We start from the raw sequence: 11,115 nt of genomic DNA, 5'->3' as shown, positions 1-11,115 counted from the left end.
AAGTCTCTCTTGCACCATTCTTGAACGCAGATATGTTTTTATCAATTTTAACATAGAGAAGCTATGCTCCCCACTAGCTATGGAAACTGGCAAAGTTAAAAGAACGCATAGAGCTATAAAAATGTTTGGAAAAAAACTGAGAGTTTATTTTCACAAACAAACTTCAGTACATCTTCAGGAGTGGCATGTTTCTTAAGTCGTCTTGAAAAAGCCTGAAGCTCACTACACAAATCTATAGCATCAATGTCTTTTGAATTTTCATGAGTCAATGCCGACTCCAGTTTTATACAAAATTCTTTTATCTGTTTTGCTGTTTTCTTTTGCAAGCTGTGGATATCATATGGAAAGCCAAATACTGACTCTAGCTTTTGTCAACCGAGTGAATAGCAGTATCAAGGACTGCAAAGTAGAAATTCACTTTGAACCTTTGTTTTGGGTTCTGAATTGGTGTGTCTCATCCTTCATACAAAAACTGCTGTTTCTTTTGCCGAATGTGAACTGGCTCTGGTTCAAATTCTGTCGGAAAGTCTGTTTCTTCAGCAAGCTCAAGAGAATCTACCGGTGTTCTTTCGAACCCTTCATCACTTCTGAATTCCTCCATAATATTTTTAGTTTGCTGCAGTTTTTGAATAGCAGAATGTATGTTCAAGTTCTTTTCCTGAAGCTGCTTACTAATGAGGTTAATTTCAAAAAGGATATTATACCACAAAATGAGTGAAGTCACAAATTTGAACTTGAAAAGGCCATTTACAAGAGCTTCTGCATCTGAATGTTCCGTATTGCCAGATGATCCAATAAAGATAGTATTATCAGAAATTTCAATTCGGGCATCATAAATGTTTCCAAGTTCATAGCGAAGAGGCTTCAAGGCATCAGTGCGACTCTCCCATCTTGTCTGACTAAATGGTTTCACAGTTAGAGAATTCACGTGGCGAGTCAGAATCTCCCAATGGCCTGTTGAGCCTGAGAAAAAACACATAAACATGTTGCACCAGGTCAAAGAAACTGTTTGCCTCCAAATAGCATCATTGACAACCAAATTCAGAGAAAGCACACTGCAAGGAACAAAAAAGGTCCTAGGATTGATTTCCATCATTCTTCCTTGCACACCATTGTCTTTACCCTTCATATTACTCCCATTATCATAGCCTTGGCCACGTAAGTTTTCAACAAATAATGATATTGTTTCAAGCTCTTGTGGAATAGTTTCAGTCATAAATGCTCCAGTAATCTCTTTCAGTGGTACAAAACCCGAAAAATGTTCCTTTATGGGCACTTCAGCATTCTCGTCATCTGCAGACTTTTCCATATCCACAAAATGAATGATCATCGTCATTTGTTCAACATGACTCACATCTGGTGTACAGTCCAGTATTATTGAGAAGTATTTTGCAGAATGGGCAGCTTCTACAATTTTCTTTTTAATGGCATTTGCTAGGATTTGAATCAGTTCATTCTGCATATTTTTTCCTAAGTAATGATCCTGTGTTTCATGATCAATTATTTTACGTAGATGCTCCTTCATGACTGGATCAAACAACGCTAGATAGTCAAGAAATTTTAAAAAGTTTCCATTACCTGTAGTGTATAATTTTTCATTTCTACCATGGCCACAGAATACTAAATTTTGCCCACTGAGAACTCTCATGAAAGCAATCAGACCATCCAATATTTGTTGCCAATATTCTTCTTTTTCCTTGATCATATGTACATTTTCTTCAATTGATAGTTTTTCCTTTTTTCAATCATAATTCAAGTTCTTTCCCATTTTGAAAACATTCCAATGGTTCTGTACTTCTTTCATGTGAAGAGAGAATTGAAGATATGTTTTTCCAGTCCTTCGAACCATTTTCAGTAAGTGATGTACCAATTGCATGATTTCTAAACAACTTGCAGCAAAAGCAAAACAGAGTCCTTTGACACTAAATACTGTAACAAGTTTTGATGAATTTCTTCTCCATTAATGAGTTTCCTCTTGTAATGCCGGGCAGAGAATTTTCTTTTATTTCCATCCTTAGGGAAGGGAAATTCATGAACTTGTTCTGGTTCATGTTCCACAAGAATTTGCTGCACACTCATCACATCAGGGCCATGAAGCTGGGTCCCCATACTGTAACTTGTTTGTAACTTCCTCATCCTTTCTTCCTTCTACTTCATTTACTTCAATTTCTGCATGTCTCTCTGAAGGTGAATAAATTTTCTCCACTTCCATATCAGTCTGATACTGTGAGCTGCCTTCATCTAGATGTAAGTTTCCATCATCTTGAGTTTCCAAACTGCTTTTTTGTGGATCTGAGCTACCCTCATCTCGAAGTAGTATACCTTCATCTTGATGTTCCAGACTGCTTCCATGCGAATGTGAGCTAACCTCCTCTCCAAATAAAATTCCTTCATCTGCATGCTGTGAACTGCTTCCATCTTTATTTGGATTAAAGAGAAGATATTTCAGGAAGGATCCCTGCTGTTTTGCTTGGTCCTTTTCCTTCTCAGCCTTTCGTTTACGATACTCAGCTCCTGAAGGTTTTCTTTTTCCCCTTTCTGCCATGGGGCATTTGAATATTGTTATGTACTGTGCTCCCAACTGCAAGCATTATAGCGTTTAGGATGGCTGACACACTCATCACATGGTTGGCGATTTAAACCACATTGCAGCCATCCCAACACATCTTTTCACCACTTAAAGGTTCAACGATTAGTAACATATGCTTGCTTACCTATTAAAACAGTTAGTTACAGTGTTTACACAGAAACAAAATGACCCTTTTTGATGTTATAACCGGACACCGGTTGTTTGGAAAGTAACCCCCTTCCTCACAGTTACCCTCTTGGAGTGTGACGTCATCACTTTTGTAGTCTATTAAGCGTTAACACTGTTACTTTTCTTTTATGGACCTTATTTATTACAAGTGAGCCAGTTATAGCAAAGAAAAGTCCATGATTATACAGCCAATAAGAACGCTAAGGTTTAATAACACTTAAAGATACTCACATTTTGGATTTATAATGCTGAAAGACGTTTTTTAAATAAAATAAATTAAATATTTTTTTAAATTAATGGAGATACCCTATTTCCTAGAACTGGAAGGGACCTTGAAAGGTCATCAAGTCCAGCCCCCTGCCTTCACTAGCAGGACCAAGTAGTGATTTTGCCCCAGATCCCTAAGTGGCCCCCTCAAGGATTGAACTCACAACCCTGGGTTTAGTAGGCCAATGCTCAAACCACTGAGCTATCCCTCCCCCCTTATATGTTATTCTTTAGCACCAAGAAACACAATTTTCCACAGTATTCACTCGATTCTTAACCATCTACCTGTGACATGTGTTAAAATGACAGTTTGACATGTATCAACTCACAATCTCTCTGCTCTACATGAATTTCCGGCTATGCAACCTTGATATATATTCAAGTTAGGTGTCACTAGCATTGCAGCTCTTGCCACTGGTGGATGTGTTTAATTGTGGCTGAGTTATTGCTTATCAAAATTGCGGAGTGGGTCATCTTGACCCTATGTCACAAATTGAAAAAAAAATTCACTAAAATATTTATTTTTGCAGTAAATAAAAGATTTGACATATTAATAAATTCTCAGATATGTAGAGAAATGAACTATAATTCATATTCCCTCTGTATATGCACAGGAATTATGACATAATGACATCTTCGTTATAATAATGACAGCTTCATTATTTTATTTGTATTTTTTTTTCATCTTTTTCATTTTTTTTTTATTTGAATTTTTTCCTCGAATTTGGCACTCCATTTAACTTGGCACCCTAGGCGACTGCCTAGTTCACCTATATGGATGGGCTGCCCCTGCTTAAAGCAGAAGGTGATGAGCTTTGAGGCAGTTGTTACTTCCTCTTGGAGTTCATTATACAGTCTTGAGCTGGTCCCTGAGAAAGTTTTATCTCCTGCACAAATTAGCTTTACCTTGTAGTGAACAGCTCAATTGTGCCTTAGGAGCAAAGTTGTGAGTCATGGTGCTCTTCCTGAAGTTTTTGGTGGTCAGATTATTATCTATTTATTAAATGCTCTCATGCATTGTGACTCATGAGACAACCCTGTCTTTCCACCCATCTGTCTAATGCCATATTTCTTGCTCCATTATATTCTGTTTCCATAACAACATCTTCTCAGTGGTTTTCTTATATCTCATCTGTTGTCTTCCTCTTTTCTGTCTTCCACCAAGTGGTATCCAGTCAAGGGCTTATCTAGGAATACAGTTTTTGACATCAGTACAACACATCCAAACCACTTCAGCCTTCTTTCTCAAATCACTGTCTCTAAAGTCTTCTTGCCAGTCCTTTGTAACCCGTCATCATTAGTTACTTTATCTCGCCAGCTGACACCAACTATTCTTTGCAATTATCTCTGATGGAGGTTTCCAATGTTTACCAAGCTTCAGAAGCATATAACCATGTGGATACCACAATGGTATAACTTTGTCATAGTTCTTGTGTGAATCTAGTAGTGCAATCAGAAGTTCTTTTCATGGCTACTTAGTTCACACCGAGAGCAAGGTAACCCATTTGTTTGACAGAAGCAGCAGAGGCTGTGTTTAATTAGTTTAGGAGCTGGAAAGCCTGAGAAGACTACTATGTGTGTGTGTGCCCAGTGGTATAAATATAGAATTCCCCACTGTGTAGTTATTAGAACAGTCATAGCTCTTCTCTACTGTGAGGTACACTACAATGTTGTTTGCACTAATAATTAATGCGAACCATTTATAACATATTTATAACCTTTTTCATTAGAGTTGAAACTTCTCCTGAATCATTTCTTTATTACACTCTGAGCCGTACATTGGTCAGCATTAAAAAGTCAGCACTGGCTAAGAATTACCATGGAGTACTATCTAAGTTTACCACCATTCTTTCCTATGCTGAATAAGGCTGTGTATCAAGAAACCATGCAGTCAAGTGGTTAACTGTAAAGCACATGGCTGGGTCCCACTGAAGTCACTGACTTAAGCACATGCTTAAGTGGCTTGCTAAACTGAGGCCTACAATAGAGGAGGGGTTCTCAAAATATTTGTATAATGTGGGACTCATTTTAATAGAAAGATTGTCTCATGGATAATCTCCCATTCCACAGGCAATTCTACAAACCATTTCCCCCCTTATCCATGACTTTGCAACAGTCCTGTGACCACTATAGCAATTGCTTATGTTGAAAAGAAACAATAAGGAAGTATTTAGGTAATTGTAATCGTCTTTAATGAGATAACTATTTAGCCATTAACCACACTGTCTTCTTTTACTATTAAGTCACCTCTCCTCTTCCATTTTGTGACAGCGCCCCCTAGTTCAGGCAGTTAGTCTGGCTCATCCTCTGTGTTATCAACTGCCTCTACAGGGCTCTATCCCAGGACACCTTTAGAAGAGGAGCTAGCATCATGTGACCAGCCAGCTATCTGCAGACCACCTACAAGTTCTTTGCAGACTACCAGTGGTCAATGAACCATAATTTGAGAACCTCTAAAATAGGAGGTGCCTGTGCTTTTTGTAATGGTTCACAAATATGTCCGAGGCTGGCACATGTAGAATATCAATGGATTCTAATATATTTTAATAGGGTCATTGTGTATCATGAATGGAGCTGAGCAACTATTGAAAAAAATGTATTTGTGAACTGTTAGAATAAAAGTCCATGAATTCACATCATGTGTAGCCATTACTTCTTTCATTCACTTTCCACCAACATTGGTACAAGATCATTTTGTTTGCACAAAAAATTATGGAAAGAGAAAGCATATAATCGCAATAATCACAGCGACTACTTTTTTGAGCAAACAAAAATTGAAATGGGTTTGTTGTAACTATCCAGAATATAATTTCACGTAACATACACATTTATAATAACCAATAAATTTGTTCATGGATAATTGTTGAACAAGGGTGGGAAGACCAAAGTAAATGCATAATCTGATCACTGTAACAAGTTCAGCAAAGGCCAATCATGAGCATGAATAATAGCCATTTAACTCTTTCTTGGAAGGAGATAACCAAAAAGCAGGAGAAAGGAACAAAACCTGAAAACTGGGCCACTGAGCCAAGCAGGAACTTCATATCACTCTATGTACAGGCATCAACAAAACAGTTGGACTGCTACAGCAATATTGGTTGGTGCCAATTTATTGGTTCCTCAGCAGAGGATGAAGACAGCAAGCAACAAAACAGAGTATCTCCCAAAGTCCTGTAAAAGTTGTGCTTCCCTGTTCATAGACCTTATTTTTTTCCAGGGCCAAGCCCCAGCACCTCTAGGCTTGGCAGTTCATAGCCCCAGAACCTCTGGACTTGCCACATTCGCTATGAAAGTAAAGTTTCAGAGTAGCAGCCGTGTTAGTCTGTATCCACAAAAAGAAGAACAGGAGGACTTGTGGCACCTTAGAGACTAACAAATTTATTAGAGCATAAGCTTTCGTGGACTACAGCCCACTTCTTCGGATGCATATAGAATGGAACATATATTGAGGAGATATATATACACACAGACAGAGAGCATAAACAGGTGGGAGTTGTCTTACCACCTCTGAGAGGCCAATTAATTAAGAGAAAACAAACTTTTGAAGTGATAATCAAGCTAGCTCAGTACAGACAGTTAGATAACAAGTGTGAGAATACTTACAAGGGGAGATAGAAAAGTTTGTTTTCTCTTAATTAATTGGCCTCTCAGAGGTGGTAAGACAACTCCCACCTGTTTATGCTCTCTGTCTGTGTGTATATATATCTCCTCAATATATGTTCCATTCTATATGCATCCGAAGAAGTGGGCTGTAGTCCACGAAAGCTTATGCTCTAATAAATTTGTTAGTCTCTAAGGTGCCACAAGTCCTCCTGTTCTTCTTTTTATGAAAGTAAAAAAAATTGCTTGAGCCCCCACACCTAATTGCTTGAGCTCTAGCACCTCTTTCATTACAAATTCAGCACTGCCTGTTCATAAACTGAATCTGTCAGGATGAGATGTGTTAAGGATTCACCATTACTATAGTATAAGGGTGCGATTTTGCATGGCACAAACTATGCTGTAACCTTTCAATGGAACTACAATAAAGAGAAAAAGTAGAACCTGAGAAAAGAGGTGTGTTGAATTTATTTTTTTGCCTCAAAAGTTGGAGGATATATACTAGCATCTAACCCTCTTGTAGGTAATTTTCTCTAGTCCTAGGAAAGTGCTTTCAAAGAGTTATACGAGGTTTAAGCATCTCAGTCTCCACTGTATATAATTGGAGTCAGGAGGGATAAAACTCTGTTTGTCCTCCTTAGGAGACTGATCTAACACCCATGGAAGTCAGTAGAAAGATTCTATTGATTTTAATGGGCTGTGGATCTGGCCCTTGTGACATACATGGCAATTCCCTACAATATTCTGAAAGACCTTATTGAATTAAGTTTGTGTATTACTGTGGACCAGGATTATATGTAACCTCTGTAGGGGAAGATCTGACAAATGTAAGACCTGAGAGTTCAAAAGGCTATATTGAAAATGTGTCAGAAAAGCATGGATTTTGGGGAGAATAAATGCTAAGAGGAGTTCCTAAGGAATCTTTAGGAAGAGGTTAATGTAAAAACCCAGCCTTTAGAAGCTATGCCTTGTAGAGAGGGTCTTTTCGGCTGATTAGCTGTTACAGAAGGCCAAGATCAAAGGCCGGAGCTGTATAAAGAAATGGCTGCTCTGCCTAGTTGTTGTTGTTTGGGTTCTGGATCTAAGACAGAAATGAACTTATAACCATAGGGAAATCCCAGTTGTGGGTTTTGACAGACAGAAACCTACCAGAGCCCTAGGTTGGAGTTGGGCGTGATCTCTGGTAAGCTTTTAAAGCATGTGTGGGGGTTCTTTTTTGTTCTAATATGTTTTCTCCGTAATGCTTTTATGTTAAGAATAAAGGGGCTTGCTCAGAAGGATCTGTGTGGTAACTTGTAACTGCAGGCAATACAGTGATCATAACCTTCGGAGAGAAAGCAAAGTGCAGGCACTGTCCTGTTTAGGCAGACTGGTTAGCTGGGGATATTGCAGTGGAACTCAGGGAACTGTGCAGCCTTAAAACCCAACTCAGGAGGGAGAGAGATGTGACTCATCGCCCAAGAGAGATGACGCCTGGGAGTCAAGAGCTTAAGATGGGTGCCCTTGGTGGACCAGAGAGGGAGAATACAGGTGCAGTTACGCTGAAACTTTGAGAGCCCTAACATCAAATCTTGCTTTAAAAATATCAATCAATATTTTTTCTTTACATTTCTGCTTTATTTTAACATATAACACAAGTCCCTCACTGGGACCGCGAGGTGAAACCATCTCATTTAAAATAAAAACACAAGTAATAAAAATTAATAATTAAACAAGGTAGCTCAAGCCAAATCACACATCCCCTCCCAGAAACTTCTAGACACAGAATACTCATCAACCAGTGGGGCAAAATAGCACAAAGGAAGCAACAAAACTCTACTGAAGACTGTGTCCACTTCATGCCTCTCAGCTATAATCAAAACACAAGAAAATAGATGAGCCCAACAGCATTTTCTGAAGGTGGAGAAATCTGGGCCACTGCAAACAAAGAGGAGTCCATTCCACGGCCAAGCACTCTTTGTAGCAAGAATCATAAATTTCAATAGGCCAGTTCAAACTCCCACAGGAATCAGTCACAGTGAGCAAGGCTAAAATTGAGGACAGCCAACAAAATAGAATAGATTATCTTCTTCTTACTCTTCCCAACTCCTCTTCCTCAGGTAGGCACATTCCATAAAGGATAACCTCTTCCTTGAATATGATGAACCTCAAAAGACACCCAGTAAAGATCAACCAGCCAGTTTACCAGCAGCAGCAAACAAAGTGTGATTCTTATGCAATCCAATCTGAGTCTCACTGATCAAACAGATAAATTGGAGCGGGTGATTCATTGTCCAGTAAAACAGAAATATTCACAAGGATTTTACATAGCCGTGTATGAATATTTTGGGGACAAAAGGAAAATAAAGATGCTCATTCTATAGGTACTCAGATGCTATGGTGATGAGAAAGCACGGAGAAAGTGTGAAACCCAGCTCAACTGTTAGCTAAGAGTAATTTTATCTAAAATTGCTTGGTTTGGCCCAAATGTCAGCCATCCATATTTGTACTCAGCACAGCACTTCTTCAGTGCTGGTGACACAATTGTTATAAAGAGGACTCTGTTTAGTACAGCTAATGTTGAGGACACCTGATGTTCACAAAAATGAAGTTGGAAAACTTCCCAGATTGCACATCTGCCTCTGAATCTTGCACATAACTGACTAATGATGAACAGGGAAGATTAAGTGAACTACTAACTCCCTCCCCCTTAAATCTGTGCGGTAGCTGTAGGTGACTTTCCTCATCGCAGCCATCCTCTCACATGATCCTGGCACCCGGCTAACAAAAGTCAAACACCTGTCTCTAGATGTGACACTGTAAATCAATCTGCTGTCAGTGCACCATAGGCCAGCTGTTGGAAAGAAGGCTCCATTGGAGGAAAGTGCACAACGTGATTCATTAGCAACTTGTTAAGATTTTTCTTTTCATAGCTTTTTTTCTTATCACTTCCTTTTCTCATTTGTGTTGGTCTCCGTCATCAATAATGCCAAATCTTCCATGTAAGGCACTGATCATATTTGTAGGTTAAATAGCATTTGATCATAGATTCGTGGAATTTAAAGAAAAGTAATTCTTAGATCATCCATCCATATTCCTGCTTTTGCAGGATTGATTCAAACCGTACATTTTTAGGGTTTCGGCTATTCTAGTTTTAAATACCTCAAGTAATTAGGCTTCAACTACTTCCCTAGTGAGACAATTTCACATTCTAATAAATCTCACTGTCAGAAAATATTTCCCAGACAATCAACCTAAACATTCTTATTTCTTATATTCATCTCATTAGTCTTACTTATATCCTCATGCATCGGATGAAATCATTCATTTTCATTTTTGGTGTTTACACCCTTCAAATATGTGTAACCCATTATGTCCTTCCTTTGACTTTTGTCAAGGCTGTATCCCCACTTTGAACTTTAGGGTACAAATGTAGGGTTCTGCATGAAAACTTTTAAGCTTAACTACCAGCTTAGCTCTGGTCCCACTGCCACTATTCCCAATGGATTCCCTCCCTGGGAAGCCTTGAGAAACCTTTCACCAATTCCCTAGTGAATACAGATCCAAACCCCTTGGATTTTAAAACAAGGAGAAATTAACCATTCCCCCTCCTTCCTCCCACCAACTCCTGGTGAATACAGATCCAATCCCCTTGGATCTAAAACAAGGAAAAATCAATCAGGTTCTTAAAAAGAAGGCTTTTAATTAAAGAAAAAGGTAAAAATCATCTCTGTAAAATCAGTATGGAAATTAACCTTACAGGGTAATCAAACTTAAAGAGCTCAGAGGACTCCCCTCTAGTCTTAGGTTCAAAGTACAGCAAACAAAGATAAACACTCTAGTAAAAGGTGCATTTACAAGTTGAGAAAACAAAGGAAAACTAAGACGCCTTGCCTGGCTATTTACTTACAAGTTTGAAATAGGAGAGACTTGTTTATAAAGATGTGGAGAACCTGGATCGATGTCTGGTCCCTCTCAGTCCCGAGAGTGAACGCACTCCCAAACAAAGAACACAAATAAAAGCCTTTCCCCCCCACAAGATTTGAAAGTATTTTGTCCCCTTATTGGTCCTTTAGGTCAGATGCCAGCTAGGTTACCTGAGCTTCTTAACCCTTTACAGGGAAAAGGATTTTGGAGTCTCTGGCCAGGAGGGATTTTATAGTACTGTACACAGGACAGCTGTTACCCTTCCCTTTATAGTTATGACAACTTTACTTACCTAAGGCATTATATGCAGATCTAATTGCCCCACACTTCCTGTTGTAAGACCCTGTTTTAAATGTATTATATCTTTGCCAAATTTTAATTATTCCGGATAAAATCTTCCATGCTGGGTGTTTTCCTCAGGCTTTTTGTTTGTTTTGGGTGTTTTTTTAGTTTCATCAAAAACAGTTTGGCTTTTTCTGAATTTAAGATTACGGGAAAATACATTGATATGCAAAATTCAGGTGACCTTTTCTTTGAGACATTCCAGCACCTCCAGGCATAGGAGCATGGACTGGAAATTTCAT

The 11,115-nt window shown here is 38.7% G+C and overlaps 1 pseudogene; it reads right to left on the bottom strand.

Moving 5' to 3' along the window:
- Window positions 1-284: 284 nt before the first annotated feature.
- Window positions 285-2,418, bottom strand: LOC135982098 (uncharacterized; annotated as a pseudogene).
- Window positions 2,419-11,115: the final 8,697 nt, after the last annotated feature.

The sequence above is a fragment of the Chrysemys picta genome, chromosome 3 (assembly GCF_011386835.1).
Source record: "Chrysemys picta bellii isolate R12L10 chromosome 3, ASM1138683v2, whole genome shotgun sequence".
NCBI lineage: Eukaryota > Metazoa > Chordata > Testudines > Emydidae > Chrysemys > Chrysemys picta.
Note: the sequence above shows the minus strand (reverse complement) of the source record. Positions and strands in the feature narration are given on the sequence as shown.